This window comes from Strongylocentrotus purpuratus, unplaced genomic scaffold (assembly GCF_000002235.5).
Source record: "Strongylocentrotus purpuratus isolate Spur 01 unplaced genomic scaffold, Spur_5.0 spur5_scaffold_6, whole genome shotgun sequence".
NCBI lineage: Eukaryota > Metazoa > Echinodermata > Echinoidea > Camarodonta > Strongylocentrotidae > Strongylocentrotus > Strongylocentrotus purpuratus.
Genome location: NW_022145612.1, coordinates 6,505,420 through 6,530,922, shown reverse-complemented (window position 1 = coordinate 6,530,922; position 25,503 = coordinate 6,505,420). Strand labels below are relative to the sequence as shown.

The window sequence follows — 25,503 nt, the reverse complement described above, 5'->3', positions numbered from 1 at the left end:
ATAAGACCACACACCCAGTGCTTGATTCGAGGTCAACTCCCTGTTTCTATCTTGCTCTCTCCTTATGTACATAGGATCCCCCCTGCTTAGACACAAATCCCTATTCCTCTCTTCTCCCCTCTCTCACTTTCTTGTGTACTCTCTCTTGTGGAATTACCACTGGTAGCATTCCTGATAAGAATGAATTGATTTAGGCCCCTTTGGTCAAGTCTTTTTCTATCTTGCTGTTGTGGAGAGCAGACATGGGTTTTGAATGGTATTGCAGCTCCTTTGTTTTAGGTAAGAGAAAAACTAATTTCTCACACCTTTTAACTAAATGTTCTATTGTGTATTTATAATAAGACTAGGCCAACAGTTAGGCCTACCTCTCTTATACATTTATGAAAGAGAAGTGTAGAGTAATGATTAATGAGATCATGTATTCATTCTCTTTCTAGTGAGATATCTTTTCATATATTGGGAATTTTGTTTATCTATCTAGCACATAGTATATTCACTTCAATAAAGTAACATTAGATATCTATGTGATAAGGTTATATTCATGTAAACATTTCTGTATCTTGACTGACAAACCCTATCATTTAGGCAACATGAGAGCACAAGAATGCATTTGGTCTGAATACTGAAAACTAGTTTGCTAGCGGATATTAAGAAGGGATTGTTCTAGAGATCCTATAGTGTACATGTATCATTACTTGGTACCCTGGGTTGGTGAATACACTGACAAAAAGGGGGGATGCTACATAGTTATTGTATGAATACCGCTTTATAAGTTTGGATCTTTGTAATATTATGAGTGATTAGAATGATGGATAAATAATTACCAAAATGGATAATAATATTTCTTCAAAGGCAGAGTATTATACAGTGTAATTACTCACATATTTAATATCATTATACAGTGTAATTATATAATTTGGAAATCATTTATTCATTCATATTGTTGTGTGAAGTTGTGAACCCTGCATACAGGTAACATGCATTATACAGGGTTTGTATTGACTCTAATAAAGAGCTACTTGTTTTAAGTTACATTTTATGTTATATCTTTTCTTTCTGTTCTTTGATATATTAGTGATTTAATTGATTGATATCCCAGAAGTAATGAGCTTTTAAATTGCCCTAAGAGTATCACTGTATTCTTCACCAGCTAGCCAACTAAATTGCCCTTGCATGGCCAGCCTGCAGATGTTACCAGGATATTGAAAGGCTAATAAGTTAGATAAATATATATATATGCTTGCCAATAGCTCAACAGGATCATCAAGTTCACCTCTATATGTAGACACAAATTTGTTCTCAATGCCAACCTGCTGTTAAGCACGCCATTATAAAGCGTGCAGCCATTTTTTCCACGAGATTGTCAACGAACTCGCCGACGAGCTCTTCGACGAACTCGCCGACGAACTCGCCGACGAACTCGCCGACGAACTCGCCGACGAACTCGCCGACGAACTCGCCAACGAGCTTATCGGCCAGTGACGAGCGTGTATATTTCGAGCACGCCAACGAGCTCGCCAACGAGCACGCCAACGAGTTCGTAGCTAATTTGCATATTTGGAACGAAACGAGCTCGCTGGCGAGTTCGTCTGCTTGCTCGTCAACGAACTCGTTGGCGAGCACGCTGACGAGCTCGCGTGTAAGCGTACTGAAATTTGTATAGGGGGAGGGACACGATTGAGGTGAGAGAGCAAAACTGGAAACATTGTGATATATACAGGTAGGCATTAACCATAGGGAAGTGATATTGGGAGAGAGTTGAGAGAGAATGTGAGACACATGGCGCAAAAGCGAATCAAATAGATCATACTCACAGCTCACGTAGTCCAGCAGAATCTCAAATTCATTGGGGCTCAGCTTGTCCCATATTGAGAGTGCCATAGCTCGCTCGCTCGTCAACGCTTCGGTCGACTCCAAGACGCCTACGGCAGCTTCTCACAAAAATTCCCAGCGAACCACAGCAATTACGTTATGTTGTAAACGTCCTCGGTTCCAGCGACCACTAGGCTACTTGAATGCAATGTTTCCAAGCCATGTGGAGCTGGAAATGTGTGTATAGATATCTCAAATCTCTCCTGCTTTCCGTTATGATTACGATATCATCACTGCTCCTGCTGGATGCGCTGATGAGGGTTTCACCTTTGATTCCAATGTAATTTCAGAAGTAATTTTCCTGTGACACAGTCCTCTTTCTACCACTCTGCTGCAACGCCCGGGTGGGGGTAATGCTAATCCTTAATAGAACCTTCGGATCACAACGGCGCAGGCATGACACAAGAATTTGGGTCAATCAGATGTCTGGAACTGCATGTCTGTGGTGGAGAAGGAAAGAGCAAGAAACAGAGAGAGAGAGAGAGAGAGAAAAGAACAGAGAGAGAGAGAGAGAGAGAAGAGAGATAGAGAAAGAACGGAGAGAGAGAGAGAGAGAGAGAGAGAGAAGAAAATTATTATTAAAGTCACGTTGCTATTCATGGTGTTACTTTGAATATGCCAGTACCATCGATAATAATAAGCCCATTTCTTAAATGAGTACCAAAAACTTAAAAGCATGACGATTAACAAGTCAGAAGCAAAAACGTATTTCCACTTTAAATATTAGAGAGCCCTGTATGTGTTTATAATAATTATAATAAATCAGATATTTATATAGCGCACATATTCACCATGCAAGGTGCTCAAGGCGCTCCAAATATTACCCGGTTCTGCTAGGCTGCCGATTTCAGCGCTCACAGCATTCAGAGAATTCCTTCCTACCGGTACCCATTTAACACCTGGGTGGAGAGTGGCAAATTTAGGTTAATGTCTTGCCAAAGGACATTAGTGCCACAGCAGGACTCGAACCGCAGACCCTGTGATCCACAGTCCGACGACTTGTTCACTAGACCACAACACCTCTACCTTAATTGTCCTGTTAAATTGCAACAACAATTCTGCATACATTTATGATTCTTATCAAGTGCCCATCAACATACATATACAGTGTATGATTACGTTAATAAACCTTCATAACAGTGATATCAGGTAATGTAAACAAGACAATAAATAATGTAAACAAAACAATATATAATGTAAACATCGCAATAAATAATGAACAACCTTTACGAAATTCAGCCATAATACTGTTCTAAATAAGGGTTTGAAACAAGCAGCTTTTCCCCAGAAGACATGTACCAGCAATCTATCACACATCACAAACTGCTGTACTTTAGAGTAATATCCATTTAGGCACGAACACAAAACAAATTTCAGAGTCCTTGTCACGAATCTTGTCACTCACCAGCGACAATGGCTTTCAAAATGCACTAAACACACACTAACCCACACACACCCACACACACTTTGTTATGCAGCCTGTTTACTCCCGAAAACATACTCTGAGCATACAAGTGGCCCGCATGGCTAATCTAACTGAGTACAAACCTGCAGAGGGTCATTATTTCCTCATTCCTTGAGTTACACATAATATGCAACTGAGTGGAGTAATTACATTTCTACTTTGAATTAAGGCAGGCGCCTGCTATAACAATCCACCTCTTAGACGGATCGACGGAGGTGGCGGAGGAGTTAGGGAACAGGATGGATAAAGGGAAATATGGCAAGGGTAATGACAATCTAGCACTGTTTCTATCTCCGTCAAAAGTTCATTAAGATCTTATTAATTATCCATGCTATCCTATGAACTCGTCTTAATGAGTTCATTTGGGCAAACCAACATACACAGATGGTGTTAATCATAGCTACAATGTATCAAAAGTAATTAGCTCGACACAATTTTTTTCCTTCTTTTTACTCCATGCTATCTGCCCATTCCAAATGCAAGCTCAATTTAAGACCGCTTTCGGCATTTTGAAGATTAGATTACGGATGAACTGCTCATACCTTTACAGCGATGGAACATTCATGATAAAGGAAAGGAAAGTTGTGCTAATTGACATTTTAAATATTCATTGCTTATGCTAGAATAATCTATTCACCATTCACCTGAGAACCCACAATCCGGTTAAGGGTTATGTCACAATGCTTATTACATTCAAAATAACTTTTTGTTCTTTTTGTTGTCATATCACCAAGAATTCTCTAGACACACCTTTTGTCAACAACAACAACAACAAAAGGACATGCTAAAATCTAGCACTAAGGACATTTCTATCATCACATCGATATAGTGAACTGCCGTTGGACATGATGACATCATTCCGACGATCTGCGCATATGCCACGTTGTCTACCCTCTCTATTACCAGAATCAAGAACGTTTTTAACAGTCACCTCAATCAAGAACGCTGTTTTCTAGTTATGAGCTCATTCAAAGTGCTGCGCGTGAGGGAAATATGCATATGCATGACGAATACGTCACATGTCGACGTTATCATGCTTACTAATGCTGCAAGCAGTTGTTGACTGAATCAAAAATGGTTTCAAAGGAAATCTGTTCAATGTATGACCTCAAGTGAACTCAATTTGATTACCGGTAGAGTTAATTTTCTATGATTGGAAAGATCACTACAGTAGTAATCAACATCTCTAAATAGGTTATTATGTTATTGTTGCATTCTTAAACGATTACTTTTACAGAGAACTGATTTGCTAGAAGCGATCCTATCAGGGCTCAAATTAATTTTTTGTCCACGGGGGCTCTTCCCAAAAAAAAAGAGCCCCCGTGAGCCTTCTCACGGGGGCTCTTTTAGTGCTGACGGGGGCTCTTCTTTTAATACAAATTTCCATTGAATTTGTACCCATGAAACTCCTTGTTTTTTATCATTATCATTTATCGTCCACGAGCCGTGTGGCGGGGAGGCGATTTTTGTTGTTGCTATTTTGAACCCCGTAAGACAGTGATGTTTACCTGACATCTACTAACATGCGGAGCATCGTCCACGAGCCGCGAAGCGGCGAGGCGATTTTTTTGGTGCTATTTTGAACCCCCGTAAGTGATATTTTCCTGGCATCTACTAACGTGCGGAGCATTTTTTGGGTGCTCTTTTGAACCCCCGTAGGTGATGCTTTCCTGGCATCTACTGACATCTATACTGTGTAGGTCTGGACACAAGATGGCATTTTTCTATGCACATTTTCACTTGGCAGCCCAAGGGGGAGGGGGGGGGGGTAGGAGGGTTAAACCACCTAAACCGCCTAGATCCGCCCCTGCAACATCTTTGGTCTTGTTCTTCTTCTCGATATTAATTTACTGGTCGAGGTACATAATTTGCTGGTCTTTTAGAATCACCAGATTTCCGAGGATTCACATTTTTCACAACGAAAAAAATTCTGCATATTTCAGTCTTTGCGTGATCGTCTCCAGCTCCAGCAGATATTGGGCGTCAGCGTGCAAACCTGTACTACCGGCGCAGTATAGCCACTGCTGACGACCGCACAATATAGTGCGAGCTTCCGTTTTTTTATATCGGTAATACTCATAGAGATGGGAGAGATAACGCCATCTAAGTTCCATTTCATTGGTTTAAGGTTTGAAAATTGATACTCAATATTGTGTTAAAGTTATATCAGAAAAGATAATCTTTATTTTATAATTCCACGGGGGCGATTTTTAATTTTGCAATCGCCCCCGTGAGCAACCTGACGGGGGCGATTATGGAGCTCACGGGAGCGAATCGCCCACCGCCCCCGTGTATTTTGAGCGTTGGATCCTATGATAATACTGAATTTGTTTAATTATACCTTGATGAACCAATACTTGTAAGATATATAATTAATTAATACTTGATTATCTACCTTCGATAAACAAACAGCTTATGGACTAACTTATTTTGAATTAGTTGGTCCTCATGTTGGTAATCGTAGTTCAAGATGAAACTTAATTGTTAAATTAGTATCCATTTATAATGTAGCTTCTCCTACACATATATATTGACTTATCTTGCCTGCACTAACCAAGTTTCACTATGTTGCAATGTATCTATCCCTCATTGTCTTCCCTTCTGCATGTGCGTGCTACTTCTTACAAGATTTCAAGGAAAGGCTGTCACAGATCTACTTGCCATGTCACACATCAAAAAACAAATTTCTCTTGTCATTCATTGGAAAAGGAGAACGCAGAAGAAAAAAAAGAAGGCTTTACACCAAGTCTAAGACACAGACACAAGACTCTTGCCCCGGGGCTAGCCAGTGCAGATTTCGCATGAGCACTCAATCTTGCATGTCACGGTTTAAAAAAATCATACAGCACGACAAACCAAGAAGACGATTCCTTCAAGAATAATCATCAATTTCTTTTGCTGCATCAAAGTGGTCCATATTCTTCTAAATGACAATGACAGTGTTCGATTGCGTTTAGAATAGTTTGGGCCCTCAGGGATCCATGTTTTTCTCCCGTTCCGTGTTCAACCAGGGCTCCTGTTTCTCCCTATATCAATGCCATCTCAGTTGCTTACTTGCAAGAAGCTCGTCTTCATATATTTTGTGTACAGGCATCAGAGGATGAAATTAACATGGTATTACATGCTCTGCAAATCAAGCCATAAATTTACCTAAATATCTTTAGACTAGGATATTGGGATAAGTTAATTAGACTAGTCTTTCATATTATTGCTCTTTTTAAATGCTAAAAAGAAATACAAGACAGACCAAACCGTGTACATTTAGTATGCATACAGAAATATTGGGAAATGTGTTATGGTATGTGAATGTTAGAAAAAATATGCACTGAATTGGTTTCAAAAAGTCAACTTTCGTATCTCTACATAAAGTTATAAATGTTTCATGAACATTCATTTGTAAACAAATAAAACTAAACCCCACAAAATATACAAACATAAATATATATATATATACACTATTTATATACACATTAATGTTGATGATCCAACACCATCTTTCATTTACAAAAAAATAGGATTGATATAAAACTGGCAGAAAATAACACAAGATCTTGATATACCTTGAAAAAAATTAATTCCCACTGCCATTGTTCATTATCTAACATTTAATACAGCTTTTATATGAAAAGCAAATACATGGATTACACATATTCTGACTCATTCGATCAAACTTGGTAAAGATCTATTTCAAAAGCCTATATCATTATGTAGGGCAGCTGCCTTCTTCTCTGGTCTACTTTTTCATCTAATGCAGCCATGGATTTCATCTCCATATTTTGCTTGGCGTCCTGCAGTAAACAGATTATACATGGCACATTACACTCAAGACTTTACGGTTCCAGAGTCTGCTGGTGACTTTAAAGGGACCAGGGCAACCCTTGCATTTGTTTCCAGTTTAATGCCAACTATCTTGAAAGCAGCTTCACCGGTTTTGTGACACATTCAGTGACATATTTAGGTTTTATAAGCTGATTAATGATGATGAACTGAATTTTCTTTAATTTCATGATTAAGCAATTTTTCTCAATGCCGCCTTTTTTTAAGTCCTGGGAAACGAACAGAACATAATAAATAAATAAATTTAGAACTTTCCAAGTACCTCCCGACCGAAACATAATTCCTTTTGTTGTTATCAAGCAGATCATCCCCGAGATTGACAGTTTAATTGAGACAACTTACTCGTGAGTACGCGATCAACCTTTAACAGGAAGATTACAAAATGTACCTACTTTACTTGAGGGCACTATTTTTCTTCCCTCTTCCGATTGCTGTCATAATATGCCTACATATTATATGAGCCCGCGTCAAATGAGCCATGCGCCTGTGACAGGTACACAGTGAACGAGCGAGAAGATACGAGAACGAAAACACGGGGAGAGGGAGAGAAAACAGTTGAGCTTGAGAATCATGAGAGTGTTTTTTAGATAAGGATCTCAAGTTTTGAGTACAGGCAGGCATCCCCAATTTTGCCGCTGACCACGCTTAAGGTACAACGAGGGTCCCATATGGTGAAAATGACAACTAATGTAACATATGGATACTTGTTACTGCTGCCCTCTGCTACGTTTACCTACTTATGCTTCAGGTTTTCCAAAATGAAACAAAATGATCTGCAGATTAGCATTACTGATTGGTATCTTAAACTCTACAAAACATCATTTGTAATTTCTGAAAATTTCTTCTTTCTATTCTAGTCCAATGATTGAAATCTATTTACATATCATGTCTTTGTAACAATGAGTGAACAATGCTTTTACATTTTTGTATCTCCTCTACTCTTAACATTGCATTATTAAACAATCAAATATTTTCAACATGCAATATTTGCTGAATCATGTTTCCTCTCATCCAAATATTTTAAGTATTGTCATCTTCATGCACAGCAGGTTAATGACACAAAATACTTTTCAGTTAATGTGATATATCACCCTCAACGTCATATAAATGCATTTTTGCAACTGATCATCGAGTGGAAGAAAGAATAAAAGATTTTTAATACCATTATCCTCATTATTAATTTCTACTTTCTACTACATATATTTCTACTCCATTTCTCTATCTCTTTCATAAAAACCAACAAAACTTACTTTGTACTTGTGATCCTTTCCTCCATGCACTCATAATGCTATTGCTCTATCCTACTCAAACATGTTTTTCTCTCATCCTTCCTCTACCCCTCAGCCCTATAAAAAACTTCTATTTACCAAATCCCTAATGGGGAGAGACACATAACATTATTTACATCCATCGTTGTTTCACCTCCCACCACAGACTGCACAATGTACTGCCCTGACATTTGAGTACCCTGTGTAATGTACTTTTCAGAAATTCACCTGCTGCTTCCCAACCACAGGACAAGGGGTCACAGGGAAATCTACAATGGGCTACCAGGCATGCCACCCATACCAACATTGTATGTTGCATTCCCCCCTCCCCTCAACCCACACTTTCAACCCACAGGCGCACGCATCCTCCAAAAAAAAACACACACTTACACCCCCATCACAGATCAACAGTAGATGAAGACGTGTTCCCACTCAAATGCAACAATGTCTAGGGTGCAGTATTTTCCCCTTTCTTTCACCACTTCTCTGTTTGGTTGTTTCTTTCTCTCTTTACTACCTATCACCCTCTTTCTCTCTCCTCTCTTCTTCCTTTCTTTTCTCTTTTTATCTAAACATCTTCTAAAATCTGCTCTTTCTGTCTCTCTCTCTCTCTCTCTGTCATAATCAACAACTTCTTCACATTTTCTGTATCTCCGCTACTCTCCAGCATGTTTCTATCATTCAATTTTTTTTTCCACATTCTTTTATTACTTTGCATCCTCTTCTTTCCTCTGTCTGTTTCTCTCAATGTATGATGCTCTCTTTCATTTTAACATTTCTTTTGAACCCTTTTCTCCCCCTTTTTCTTCCTTTTTTCCCTTTTATCATCATCTATTTTGGGTCTAAACATTCAGCAAATAATTCTATATTGTTGCTGATTTCTTTGACCTATCATTTTCATCACATATGATAGGAAAGCTGTCTTTAAGGAAAATAGGAGAACTGCAAAAATCAGCTGTAGATGTTGAAGAAATGTCACCATTTTTTTTTTTACAAGGCCCCCACAAGAAGGTCATTATAGGCAATATGAATTAATGGAGCAATGAAAGTCTCTTCATATATCCAATGAAATGGCAGGTGCTAGCTTTACATCTATTCTAGCCTAGCAATGAACGCAGTTGAACAACAGGCGAGTGAATATAAAGATACAGCACAATTTATAAGACAAGAGGAGAGAGAGAGAGAGAGAGAGAGAGAGAGTGGGTGATCAAGGTGATTTCCAATCAACACCAATGCTATCCTTCCTAGCAAGGTACCTATTTTGACGAGGACATAGGTCTGTGTGTTAGTTGCAGTGTATGCTTGGAGGATATCACCATCGTTAGGATTTTCTGAATGCAACATTAACAAGTAACCCTGCCCAACTGCCCTGGCCAATAACATTAGTCGTCTGTTGAGAGCCAGAAGGGCATTAACTCTGTGTGAAAGTATATGAGTGACATCCTTATGGCTCCGAATGGACATAATAATCAAGATTTATGACAAGGTGACAAGGATATCACAGCGGAGAGATTCGTTAACTGTGATGTAATTATCCAAATAACTGCAGCAAAAGTAGATGGCACTGCTTTTAATTTCTGTAAAAATAAATGCATAAAATCCTGTGGTGATAAAGGTCTAGTAGCAGAAGGGTTTGTTGAACATCATGTAAGAATCCAAAGAGACAGGGTATGTGTGGCAAAAGTAAATGTTACTACTGTATCCGTGTATCCTGCATAACAAACTCTTTGAACTTCTGTAAGCAGAATAATCCAACAGTGATACAAAGGTCTCATAGCAAAGGGCGACGTAAAGACCCAAACTCATCACGATTAAAGGGCACAGAGACAGAGAACCGGCAAAAGTACATGGTGCTACTGTATCATTGGATTCTGCAATAAATGCATGTTACTTTTTACAGGATGACCCTCCTATAGTTTCCAACTGGATCGCAGTGGCACCAGTCAGGAAATCTACAAAAGCCAGACTGAATGTATTCAGAGACGATCGGTTTTCAGGAATATTGCAAGTACCAGAAAATATCCAACAGTAATCATGTAGATGAGGTGAATGCTGAATGTTACAAACATGTAATGTAAAGCTGGAGAATTGGAGCAAATTGCAAGAAAGGGATATTGGTCCCATTCACAAAATTCATTCCTAAATCCAGATAAGTATCTGCAGATACATGACATGTATTCTCTTTCAAAGTATCCATAGAAACTTTAACAGGGACTGAATATAAGGGGGTATTTAGGGGTATAGGATATGACAGGGAGGGGGTGTCATTGGCAAAAAACCCATAGCCCCCTGGGGATGTCACTTGTATTTAAAAAAAAATATAACTTGGGGGTTTGTGGGGGACTTACTACGAATGACAAATATAAAAATCTTGTTCGGTTAAAATTAAACTTTCCTGTACAAAACATGCTTATAACCCATTAAAGTTAGTTTTGAGGGGGAATAAAGGAGAAAAAAAGATTTTCAATTATCAGGGACCAACCCTAAAATTCTGGAATGGTATTCCTGCCTATTGTTGTACATGTTTGCCTATGGTTCTACCAATGCTGAACTACCGGTGGCCATAATTGTTCAGCAGAGGACACACATTGATGCCTCTATATTGACATCCACATACAGAGACACACCCACCTTTAATACACACAAGGAGGAATGAGGAGAGAAATAGTATTACAAAGACAAAATAGAGGTAAGCGGTCAATGACAGTTCATTTCACTTTCCTGCCTTGCTTCGATAGCTCTGGCTATATCCGCAGGATTCCACACCATGCACTATGCACGACTGATAGAGCAGAAACTTGAATTACCTTTTTTCTACCATTCTGAGGGTCATACCATTTGATGAGCGATAATCATCATTACTATTTATAATGGAGCATATTACTTTATACAAAAAGTCCAGATAACGGAGGAAAAAATGAGAATCTTTTAAATCATTCATTTTTTTGGTATGCCCATTATTTTGCGGTCTATTTGGTTCATCCACATCAATAATAATTCCCTGATTCAACACTTCCTATTAATAGGAAGAACTAAATACCAACCAATCAAGCAAATCTTTTGTAAAATTGCTGCAGTGACAATGACATTTAACAAAAACAAAAACAAATCTAATGCTTCATGACATGTTAGTTTCTGGTTCTGCAGTATTTAAAAGATATATTAATATATAAGAAATCAACAATTTTCCAGTTTTATTTACAGTTCTTTGTACTTTCACAAGATTTATTGTGTTTTGGTTAATTCTGAAACAAATTTGAATTTAACTTTGAATGTCATAATAAGCATTTTCAAATCAAACATGATATTTTAGACTGATCTACCACTCACAATTGATTGGGGTTTTGCCTTTCTACTGCACTGTGCAGTGGGAAATTCAATTACCAACAGAATTAATAAGCAATTAAGTTTGGCCTTCAGGAATACATAAACTTGATGAAGCTGCAGGAGACTTGAAAAGGTTGCCTGTATGGCTTTTTGTTTATGCATTATATTGCAAACAATCAAATCAAATATAAACGTTGATGATGTTTTTCAACCATGTATCATGCAAAAGGCCATCCATTCCTAACAAGCATTGGTAAACCTGTAAAGTTGAATGTCAGGAGTCAGATTGACCTCTACCATAAACACATTAAATGGTAAATAATCAAGACTTGAAAGTTTATAGTGCACTGCGGTCAATCAGGGCCCAAACCCAGCATGTATAATGGTTTATATATATGGCTTATTTAATAGGAGCTATACTATAGTGGACATGAACGTCATCGAATGAACTTTGTGTTTTGTTCTGCCTTTTTATCGGGGGGGGGGGGGGTTATTCTTTAAGGCTACAAATAATGTATCACAATCATTATCAATCTATTTCATATAGTGCATCGAAAGATACCCCAGATATACTTCTACCCTAGAGCAAATAAAGGAGGGAAATGCCTAAATTACAACAACCAAACATATAATCCAATATACAGTACATACACATTACAAGACAACAGCATGTTGCAAACAAATTCATATTGTTTTATTCAAGTGGGAGGGAGAAAATATTTGCATCTTATGTCTTTATCAATATCTTCCAGACTTGTTTATTCTTTGGTTCCCTATAACAACCAATCCATTGGATTAAATACATTTCTATTGGGTGGGCAGGGCAACCATCGTATTCATGAAAACTTGCCCAAATTGTTACAATGGAGAAGACATATGGAGATCAAATATGGAAAAGAAAAATATGGAAAATAAAAAGTGGGGCAGAAAATTGGTAGATTGAATCAGTTGATACGATACATTCATCTAGTGTTTTCTTGCCATCAGGATATGTGGTTGTATTGAATGAGAAAGACTCAAAAGGTTATGCCTAACTTAATAATGAAAGGCGGGAAAGAGCGGTCAGGATGTCAGGATATATCGCGATGGAATTTCATTTATCAATAAACTGTTTTTATAAAAAGATGGAAAGCTTCACTTTCCTCTCCTTCCTCTGTAGTACTTACAGTGGGTGTTTGTTCATACATATCAACATTTGTAAAGGATAAAACACATTTGATGTAAAAATCTTGATTAAAATGTTGATATTTTTTTTTTAATTGTTGTTGTGGTTGTTATTGTTATTTTTAACACATATTCAAAATCCATTACATTACACACCAAAATCTTCTGTTCATTACAACAACTACAAAAATTCACATGTATAAACATCACCTTTAAAGTGCCATAAACTTGACAAGGTTCACCACAAATACAGCCTGTGGCTGTGGGAAACAAATATTCATTTGTGTATAAGCAGTTGTCCATGATATCTACCAGTAACTTTACAATTCATCTCTTCAGAGGCAGAAGGCTGTTTACTCTGATTTAAAGTTTATGAGTTAATACCCTTCTGGTTCCAGGGCTTAAATTAATCCAAGGCCCCCAAGGCCATGGCAGTGGATGCCCCTTTGATTGGCCTCAATGCCCCTCTCATTGGCCTTGGAGATTTGTGTGCCCTTTCAAATTCTTCCAGCAGCCTTTTCACACACAGCTAAAATTCATCGTATCTAGTGATGATTAGAATCATCGTAAAATTTTAAACATGTTTATAGACAAAATTTCCCAGTGTGAACATCGTTTATACGATGTTGGGATAGATACGAAGTCGCGATCCATACGCCCCTAAAAGCAGGCTGCAGATACGAAGTTCGTATCTAGAGAGCTTGACATTTTGTGTGTGAAAGGAAATTCTTGTTTAAACGTGTTTAAACTGGATGGAGCGTGCGCTTTGATTGACATGACATGACCTTCAATGCGCAATGGCACTACTGCGCATTTTACGAGCAGTAGTTAATCACGAAACAATTAACGATCGCACCGACATTTCTGTGTGTGAAAGGCTCGTGATTAGTTTAAACACGTTCGAAACACGTTTATACTAGTCATGTTTATAGAATTTTAGCTGTGTGTGAAAAGGCTGCTATTTGTGCTGAAATATAGGAATGTGCCCTTCAGAAAAGTGGCCTTGCCCTAAAAATATTGAAATTTAAGGCCTGTCAGGTTCCAAACAGATGAATTCATGAATCCATCATTCATTTTGAAAAGGAAACAAAAATATTGATCAATAAAAGAATACATATTCATGTATGACACTGACAAGTTAAATGAACCTTTCATTCATGTAAATTCATGGAAATTTATTGATTCAATTACATGTGCATATTTGCTTGGAGCCCAGAGTATCAAAAATTCCAATTCAATTATTTCTCACTGTAAAAACATTGATCATGATCAAGCATATACTTTAGATGTATCTTATGCACTTAAACTTAATTCATATTTATGTGTTATTTATGAACATGATGGGAGAACTTGCGCTTACAAATTTATCGTACCATAAGTGCATCATTAATTACTCATCATAATATTGATATACAATGCATCTCCCAATCATTACAGAGCAAAACTACCTGCTTGACCTCACTAATCTATCTAAACAAGACTTAATATATAAAACAAACATATATATGTAAAACTGAAAGAAAAACAAGGTTGAAACCCCTTTAGCATAAAGAGCGAGTACACGTTGCCTCCAAGCGAAGCAATAGCTTGTCCATTAGCTCGAGTATATTGGATAATGCGAGAGAACGCTCTCTCGCAAATATACACAAATCAAGAAGCCATTAACAATTTATTTCTGCTGGTGGTTTTATTTTTTTATATTTTGAGTATGCTTCATTGGATATCTCCATTTTTGTATATGGCCCAGCATAGAGGAAGAGAGAGAGAGAGCGAGAGAGAGAGAGAGAGAGAGAGAGAGAGAGAAAGAGAGGGAGAGAGAGAAAGAGAGAGAAAGAGAGAGAAAGAAGAAAGAGAGAGAGAGAGAGAGAGAAAGAGAGAAATAGAAGTTGAGAGCAATGACCTCAAGAGTGCTTCCGTCACACTGTTCATGTTTTTTTGCTCAGCATTAATTCAAGTAATGTATTTTTCAGTTCATTTATTATAGACAATTTAAATTTCAATTAGCTTTCATATCCTAAGAGCTGATATCAATAAGTCTTTGAAAACAGATTAAAGAAATTACATGTACATAATTATATACATGTATATCACAATTTTTTACAGGACCTGGATGGTAAAATCATTGTTTTCAAACTTTCAGTATTTCCCCTTGTATTTTAAGGAATATTAATAAAACAAAATAACCTCTTCCAAGATCATGGCAGCAGAAATTTTTCAAATCACATTTAGCACTCTTAAACACACAAGCCTAGGTTTATGCTGTGCTGTGCTGTGGTAGGGAGGAGGTATGGGATCTGTAATGTCACGACATAATTCGCTGAGAATCCAACACTGTGATTTGATAACTTAATCAATGCCTTCAAGACTGGTAAATTGTATGTGGTAAATTCTATATCGACTGCCTCAAGTAAATGTCACCATTGACATCGTCTACCATGCACATGATGCAGACAGATTGATATTCTTAATTCCATCTAATCTTTTTCTTTCTCTTTTACTCTTTGCCTTCCTTCATGTATGGACTATACCTCAGAACATTATTATATGGTTATCTTCCTCTGTACATTTTTACTTTAAAATGTAATACATACATCTTGTGGAATTGGAACAAATAGACAAATCAACCCATTCAAGCTGTAACGTGACCCCATTTCTCCCCATTCTCTCTCCCTCACTACCCCCACAACCCCCCCCCCCCCCTTCTCCCTCTTGCAACCTTCAGCAATGACATCACTCTCTCTTTGATAATTCAACAGGAAATCCTCTTGTGGATACGTGTACCTCTCTCTTTCTCTCTCTCATGCCCCCTCCTCTCCTCGTCTCAGCTCCCACTCCCCCTCTCCCTCTTCATTACCATATGGTACTCTTCGTTCACATAATGCATTACCATCCCTCCTCCTCCTTGTTATCTATTTGACCGCAAAAAAGGGGGCTGAATAAATGCTAATTGGCACTTCCTTCCCCTTTCGGTTTATTTTTAGCTGCGATTCAGATTTACCGAAGACAGAATCTGTCAATACAGACAGATAGCTTGTATGCTAGACACTTTTAACCTTTACCCAATTCTTCTAGTAGGAAGTGCTCATTTGGGGCATTAAGTATGCTTTTTATTCGGAGCTGTGCGTACAGCTTGGAATGAACAGTGATGGGGCCATTATTGACTTCTAGAGTCGAGTGATGATCCAACTTAATACCTAACAACACTACAATCAATAAATATTTCTTATAATACACTATCAATGGTCAACAGAATGTCCACACAAGTACAAAAAAGAAAAATTATATTCATTTTTTGTATACCCGGTAGCAACTGTTGTTTGTAGACAATCTGGAAGGTATTCCCATCAAATCCAATTTGAACTTGGTTTTTTTTTACGAATGGGATTTTGAATATGTATTTCCATATCATTAAAATAAGTTAAATCATTCTTTCCGTATGTTCAGGTATCTATAAAGATTTTAATTTGGCACTGTAACAGTGTAAACCATCAATATTCCTTATATTCTTGTTGCAATCATGATAAAGGAAGGTCGTGAAAGAAACTCCCTTTTGATGAAATGAATTGACACATGGGTAAATTGACTAATTTAATGTCACTGATTAACACTAACATACCTATGATACAGACATGTCAATTTGTATGACATTATTATGGCATTGATAAGAATTTTATTTCAATTAATAAAAAACTTTCTAAAAAACAAATTCTTATATTTATTCATACCACAAAATGAAACATTTCACAAAACTCATTATGTGATATGCAAATATCTTTGAGTAGAGATCAATGAGATTTCATGTTTCTTCTTTACAATTGAGAAATAGAGGGAAAAAGACAGATATGAGAGAGAGGGAGAGAAAAAGAGGGGAACAGAACAAATATAACAATTTAGAGAAGAGGAGAGAGATAGATAGAGGAAAGGACAAAAAGATATAGAGAAATAGAGTCCGATACTCGTTGGATATCGAGGGCAGCATGCAAGGCGTGAGATAAATGAAACGCTATCCAATTGATGAATTGATCTGACCTGTGTGTTTGCTCTGACCAAACTATCAGTCTCATTAGGGTGGCAACCTCTATTGATCACATTGATCTTTAAAACCTTTGCAACCGTCTTGTTTGCTGAGGCGCTACAAACCCTTCAAGACGGGTGAGTTTCTTCACTTTCTTCACGCCTTCCTAGCACAGCGCTGTGTGCAAACAAGGTCGCTGGATGGATGGGATAGTGGACAAGGGGAGGGAGGGAGGGATGGTAGATGATAATAAGGTATTCACTACAACTTGAGTATCTCCTTCACCTCCAAGCTAGTCTGACCCCCCCCCTCTCTCACACCGACTAGCAAAAATCTGAATAATGATAATGATTTTTATTCTTATGTGTGTATATTATATAGCTTATATCACATTATGATATAAGCATGTGTTCTTATGTGTGTATATAGCTTATGGCACATTATGATATAAGCATGTGTTCTTATGTGTAGCTACCACATTATGATATAAGCATGTGTTCTTACATGTGTATATATCTTACCACATTATGATATAAGCATGTGTTCTTATGTGTGTATATATAGCTTATATCACATTATGATATAATGTCTCTATGACTATAACTGTGAGCTTCCACAGGTCTTTGGATGATAATTACCCCAGCTATATTGCTCCGGCAACCATAGTGCTCTGTTCAATCAAGGAATAAATCCTACCAGATACCCACTTCCTACACCTGGGTCAAGTGTGGTAAATGTAGATCAATGCCAATGGATGTTGGTATTGCAGCGGTTTGAACCCTGTAACTTATGGTTTACAGTCTGGAGACTTACACACCACAGTAGACTACAACACCTCTACATAAGTTATCAGTTCTTTTCCCATCTAGATATTGTATAATGAAAAAGCAAGTATTGTTTTTAATAAAATATCACAAAAAATGGATCACATGGTTTATGGTGTGAGTCCTACCTGGCACTGTTACCCTTTCACAACACATTAATCGACATTTGCCAATCTCCAACCAGGTACAGTAAATGAAATGAAGTTAACCCTTAATGCTGCAATGTCTCGAACATCCCCTGGAGTGGATATATGCACAAGATAAATGAACATGTAGCTCTTACTAGTATTATCTATTTAATTGTATGAATGCCCTCTGAATAAAATATCGCCTGGCTATTTGGAAGCCACCTGACAAGTAAAAGCCTGTTTTAGATAGGAGCATCTTAACACCGCAAGCCATGATTGTTAGCATAATTGATCGAAACTGACCGGCATAATTATCTATAAACAATGTTTGCACCATATCCTGGCAATAAATTGTCATGTGATCTCATGTGATCTCATGTTGAGTTGCAGAGGTCAAAAGCTATCAGTAGCTTGATAAAAAATCAGTTTCACTTGTGATAAAAGTACTGTTAGATCATGAAAGTGAACATAATCTTATACAGATATTGCTCTCAATAGAAATGAATGCAAGCGTCATATATAAATAACTATAATTGCAGTATTGGTAAGCTGATGATACCAACATAACAGGTTCAAAGGAAGGCTGGAGAATTATAATAAAAAATAGAAAATCACAAAATCACAATAGTAGCAGTAATTACAAATTATTGATGTACATGTAAGAATTAGAAGGCTAGAAAAATCTAATGTTGTTGGCATGGAAAAGCAAAATCACTGAGAGAGAGGATGTTTGAAAACAAGCAGACAGAGATTAAAATAAATGTTTGGAGTGTAAGAAGGGCATTAACTCACATCATAACACAGAGGTAACGCCTCTCTGGTTCTGATGAGACAACAAAGATAATATATGAGATCGGGGAAAACAAAATAACATGGAGCGCCCATCAGCATGGTGTGTAGAGGCTCTGACAGGGAGCATCAACAAGACAGACCTCAAAGAGAAATAAGAGAGGAAGGGGAAAATGCAATCCCATGCAGAGATATGAAGCAGTACACTAGGTGTCCCCCATGGACCCACTGTTCATGAGTGTGGGGTTGAATTAACTAGGCCACGGCGGCCCCAAAATGAACCGAAATATAGCCGTCTACATGCAATCAGGCAGCTTCATTGAATGAGACAGGGATGGAGGAGATTAGTGAAGATAGGAAGATGGAGATGGGAAAGAGAGAGAGAGAGAGAGAGAGAGGGGGGATGAGGGAGTGAGAGAAGAGAGGGATAGAGAGGGACAGAGAGATAGTAATACAAGCAAACATAAAGAAAGAGATTGACAAATTGACAAAGAAATGGGTAGAGATGAAGAGAGGGATGGAGAGTGACAATACAGGAAGAGCATGAGCTGGGAAATAAAAAGTGGAAGGGGAGAGAGGGAGACAGAGAGAGAAAGAAGAAGGACAAGGTAATAATCAAATAGTTCAAGAGAACACAACATTTCAGAAAGAAAAGAGCATAGCTCCACCTCAAAACAAAAAAACAAGATAAGCAGATGCATCTGACTGCTATTATGAAATGAATGCATGAAGAGATGTCTATACAAGATTCATTTTGATGCAATTTCTTTCAGGATGCACATGTAAGTAGGTCACATTACGAGAGAAAAGACGTCATCCATGGATAATAGAAGGAATATGGAGATCGTAAGAGTGAAGACAAGAGGAGAAAGATGGACATTCAGCATCGAAATGAAGATGTTGCTACAGATAAAGTTGTTCAATTTGCAAGGAAAAACATAATATGGGGCTTGTAAACATCTCTATAGTAGGTTTCGAACAAAGCAATGTAATGCCAAAATGGAAATAGAGGCAGGAAGATAAATATTGTAACAAAACAATTCTTTTTACTTTTCTTAAACAGTTGCATTATTATGACATATCTTTAAGTAGTTGAATATTCACTGCATACCAAATTTTTTTCGGGATATTTGACATCACATGCTGTTATGTTTATCAAAAGTGCTACAAACACATGACTATATACAAGCACTTGCATGTTGCCCCATGACAAAGTATTTGGCAAGTACTTTGATTATCATTTAGCCTGGATCATGCTTTTCTGTAAATTAACTTAAAATAGAAAATTATGTCAACTGATGTAAGATTGGCTAATGCTCCATACTGATAAAAGGGAGTACATTACAGCCTGCATACCTCTACAACCAGAACATAATTTACGATGGGCCTAAGGGAAAGTGATACTATAATTATTGAGCTAATGAGTAATCAGGATATCTCAATAAATACAATCCAGGACAGGTTAATTACCGTAACACAAAACCAAACTCGAAGGCAGGTCTGGTCAAGAGCTCTGCATGGTAATGAGAGAAAATGAAATCTCACAGAATCAAACCAAGCTGACATGGAATGTTTAAACGTCAGTTGAAAATCGCCTTAATGATTCTCATAGAATGATTATGTAAGAGCAACAAGAATTAAGGATAACAAATAGCTGCATGTAGTTGTTCAACCACACGTGCATACAAATTATTCTTCTATTTACAAAATTTTTGGCTACATTCACCTGTATGTATTATTACTAGCAAAAAGTTTTTATTTGATTATATTTCACATATCTTAAAGAAAAAGGCCAGTTTTGGAAACGCCCCCCTCTCAAAAAATGAAATGGAAGCTCTTATTACCAATCATGTGAAAGAATATGTTTTGACTAATAGAGAAACCACCTACTAATTGATATATTTGGTAAAATATTATATCTACGTGGACCTGATAGATATTGCGCACGTGTCCCGTAGTCCCATCTACATATTTCTGTGTACAGTGCTTGTAACTTTACCAAAACTGGGCCAAATTTCTTATCATTTTGATGATTCCAGAACCTTGCAGTACACACCAATACTTATATTTTAGATGATCAACCTTTAAACAGTTCATAAATATTGTCAGCCACTTTTTTAATTCAAAATGAATTTGCTCAGCCAGAGCTCAAGTTTGGTTTTAAACAATAATATCACACCAAGAAATTAATAATACTGCTAATAAGAAGAATTTTGTTTACCCTGGGAAACCTCATCAGCATCAATGCTGTTCTTCCTGGGGGCCTGCGATCATTATTACCCCGGCAATTGTCAGTTTCCGTTTAACACCTGGGTGGAGAGTGACAAATGTGGATGTTTGTGCCAGGATAGGATTCAAACCCTCCACCCAAGGATTGAGAGTCAATTGAATGCACCACTACCAACAGCACCTCCGAATTGTAGATTGATAATAACCTATCGCAGGTGAAAATCCTTCAACAGCCACAAAAAAGTAAGGGAAAAGAAAGGTAGAGAATTAAAAGAAAATTCAATCTAAGCTGTAAAGTAGCCGTCAGTTTGGAGGCACTGCCATCAAGGAACACGTTCATATCTTCTGAAGATGAATCCACAAACAGGGATCGGCATGATGAGAAACGTTAATGGACAAACCACACATGCTACACACATGACTAAGCCAGAGGTAAACATACAGTAGGGTAAATAGTAAACAACAGCATGCTGGAGTGTGTGTGTTTGTGTGTGTGGGGACCATGTGTAAGAGTGAGTGAAAGTGAGAGAGAAATGGGGAGGAGAGAATGGGGAGGAGAGAATGGGGAGGAGAGATAGGAAATAAAGAGAGAAAGAGCAAAGAGGGAAGGAAAGGGTGAGAGAGAAAGAGGGAGGGAGGGACGAAGGGGAAGGGGAGGAGATGGAAGAGAGAGAGACAGACAGAGAAACAGAGAGCCAGTTCGACAGTCAAAATGTAGCCAAGACAGCTGTTTAATGAAAACAAATCAAAATATGACAGGATACAGAGAGGAGGGCATGATTCAACATGCTTTATGACAAAGTTTAAGAGATAAATACTATTATTTCAGTAGAAAAGGAAGAGAATGAAAGAACCTTCAAAACAAATATAGATCTTGTTTCTACACTTACATGTACACACTGCAGTTAACTCCGGACCATAAATAAGTAGTATCCAGCTTGGTAAACGGCCAATTCCGCTCTATATCTCCGTAAAGCACCAATGCCAAGAGTAGAAAATGCAATAACATCTGCCCTTATCGTCCGTCAGAAATCATTCTGCACTACAAGGATCCATTGGCAGGCAGGCAGACCCATTTGCTACGCTAAAATATACCCAAAACACGACGGACTGTCGGAGCGGCAGAACATCCCGCTGGCAAGTGAGTGCTGACAGAGAGAGCCTCAGAGAGGAAGACAGAGAGAGGGTCTTGTGTGTGTGAGTGTATGACAGAGAGACAGAGTGAGTCACAGAGAGAGAGAGAGAGAGAGAGAGTGAAGGGGTGGGAGTGTGCAGTTTACGGGGTAGCGTGAAAGTGTAGAGTAAATGTACATGGGTATTTAAACCTGCATTAATACTTGCTGAGAGAGCCTCGTTGGCTATTTGGGTCGAGAGCCCAGTAATATACCCTCCTCCACAAGCAAGCAAGCAAGCAAGCAAGCAAGCAGGCAGAGAGGCAGGGAGGCAGGTAGGCTGGCATTGGCATTGGCATGCATCAAGGTTCGTTATTTGCCTTGCAAATGCAATCAAATTTTTACACATTATCATGTGTAATGTATATGCCTGGTTTGTGTCTACAAGCGTGAGGGTGTGTTTGGGAGAGACAAAGGTTCCAGGAATTCGTTATTGCCATTTAGTCAGGTGAACATGAGACCCAAGGTGAATTAAAAACACATAACAGGGTGAAAAGATTGATGAGTTATGAATTTGGAAATGCAACACATTTCATATGAACTCAATAAGATGAATAACTTATCTAGAATACTGTCAATGTTAATATTTGATGCTTCTTTTTAATACTTACAGGTAAAGTTCTAAAATTTGCAACATACTCTCTCTCTCAAAAATAAATTCTCTTTCTACTTAGATACTTGAATAATGTAATCCTCCTAAATGAAAGCCATGACAATATAGAATCTCCATATTGTGATTCACACTAAACAAAAAGATCACAATTTTGAAGACAATCCTCAAAAGTATACCAGCCAATTTTACAAATTATTGTTGTTGTTGTTTTTGTTTTTTTAATATGAAGCTTTATAATTTTCAAAAAGGTCTTCAATGTTCTTCAAGGTCTTCAAGGGCATTTTTACATTCCTATGGTCTCCTCCCCCACGTCCTCTCTACACAGCTTACACTTATTAAACAACCTTCCATGTCAAATCAAACTGTAAAACTGAGTAAAAGTCTTTTATTTTATGTGTTTTGCATTGTCTTGAAGAACTTTTATCAATATCATCCATGCTATCAGAGCATAATGTACTCCTCCATCAAAAATCATGATTCATTTATGACTCTTCAAATATAATATTCATTCCCCCGTTGTCTATGCGCTGCAATAAAAACGGAATTCCACTACATGCCATTCATCACGACGTCGTCTGTCCTCAGTCCATTAATTCTTGAAATATCATTATGCGTTGTGCATTATTCATGGGGATGATGGGAGATATGACTTTGGCTTTGAAATAGACCAGGCAGAGAGTAAATAAGTGAATCAATAATTGATTGCATAAAGTCAGGGAGCATTTATCACGTAATCCTCCTAGTCATTGAATATTCTCCAGTAATTCCATTCATTTTCCCCCTCCATATTGTATACAATGTACCCATATGTCCTAGGTCTGGACAGGTTGGTTGCAATCCAGATCATTTTCAAGTAGTAAAATGGACAATTTTTCATTTAAGTTTAAATGATGCTTACATACACTTAAAATTGTATAACAGAAAATAAATGTGGAACATACTACAGCATTAATACAATATACTTGATGCAAGGATATTATAAAATCAAATGGTTTACCGGTATATAATTTTGCAATGTAACCCATATGTTCATTCAGAAGAAATAGCCATACATGCATGTAGCTAAAGCCTCGGTCACAAATGCCATTAGGAACTGCTACCAACGCTGTATGAATGATTTTAAGACAATGGAAATTCGGGAATACAATGGAAAAACAGGGAGATTCGTACGAAATTATCGTTCGTACGAACCTTTGTGACCGTAGCTTTAGGTAGCAAGTAAAGAACATGATGAGAAATCTTCAACAAAGAAACGAAGAGTCACCTTCCTCACTTCCATTCAATCACACCACATAATATTATTTCCTGCCATTTATATTCCCTTAACACCCCACCTCCAACCCCTTCCCCCCCCCCCCCCAGTCCCGTACACACAGTAAACACTTGCAAGGATAGATACAAATGTTAACCTAGCTCACCTCTCAGTTGATGAATACTCACAGAGGGCACAAAGTTAAAACACACAATGCCCAGGTCTCATTCCCGATGCTAAGCATGTATCCCAATACACGTTACAAGAGAGAGAGACAAATAACCCAATCTTTGCTCCAAGACCATCCATCCGCCTGCCTTCCTTCCACCACCGAGATGCTCATTCGTTCGGCGCAAAATCAATCAGGGAGCATCGGGGAGCATATTTTCACGAGAGCCAGGCAAACAGTGGCAACAAGTTCAGCGAGTTCTAATGCGCACAATCAATTCAACCGTGCTCGCTCTCTCTCTCCCTCTCTCTCTCTCCCTCCCTCTCTCTCTCTCTCCTTCCCATCGGCAGCAATTTTCCCTTTCTCTCTCCTGAATGCTTTTGTGTGTTTTGGAGTAACTCTGCAAATACCAGCAACTTGTCTGAGGATGAGCTCCTAATATTGAATGTTCAATGTCAGTTATTATATTGCTCTCTCCTTACACTGTGTTGTATTGACATGTATATACTCAGTGCATAAATGCGGCGTATCGATTGCCAGGGAGGGCCGTAGTACCAGGTCTTGTGACATATTAAGGGTTTCTTTCAGAGTTAATAACTGCCTGCCCCTTCCTTTTCAAAGAATATACACTACCTCCTTTTAAAAACAAGTCGAAAAGGCAAGGTTTTCTATGAACTTGTAAAAATATGATCTACATTGTCTACTTGATTGTTGACCATCCCTTGTTGCAGCACTAATATTTAAATAGATGCTAAATGCACTAAAACTTGCATAAACTTTTCAGCATATCAAGCATTTTCAGAAATTTACTTTTATTAATACTAAGAATTTTAAGTACTTACAAGAGACCTGTGGAGTACTGCAATTTATTTAGAACCTATAATGCCATCATATTTCATGCCCCTAATATCATTTCATTTGTCGGTTCTCACAAAAAATGTTTTCTTTGTTGCTTCTCAACAATTGCAGCAGAACATTGAATTCCTGTTCTCAATGTAGCACGCTATAAATCATTCTTCTAATGGCCGTCCAATTGATAAAATCAGCTTCATTTTCATTTTCTAAAGAAATAATTCAAAGGTACTCGTACATGATTCATGAATGTTAACAGCTCATGTATATTGTAACATAAATGAATTCTGAAGGACGCCGATTATGAAATGTGCCATATCGATATTTTGATGTACTTCCATAATAGAAATAACGAAACATTCGCCAATATCTAATGAAACATGCTCATGATCAAGATCCTTATTTTGTTGACCTTCTATCTTCCAGCCAAACGAGATTCAATACAATTTTTCTGGCCTTCAGTTGCCCGGGAGACTAAGGGGGAAAAAACGAGTTGTCAATTCGTACTCTTATTTTACAATATCTGG

At 37.8% G+C, this 25,503-nt stretch overlaps 1 long non-coding RNA gene across 1 annotated transcript; it reads right to left on the bottom strand.

Annotated features, from left to right (window-relative positions):
- Window positions 1-2,091: 2,091 nt before the first annotated feature.
- On the bottom strand, window positions 2,092-22,771 carry LOC115919194. The gene is made up of 2 exons (XR_004061744.1): window positions 21,809-22,771; window positions 2,092-2,312 (listed from the first exon to the last, which is right to left on the bottom strand). It is a non-coding gene; the product is annotated as an uncharacterized LOC115919194 (long non-coding RNA).
- Between the last annotated feature and the right edge of the window lie 2,732 nt (window positions 22,772-25,503).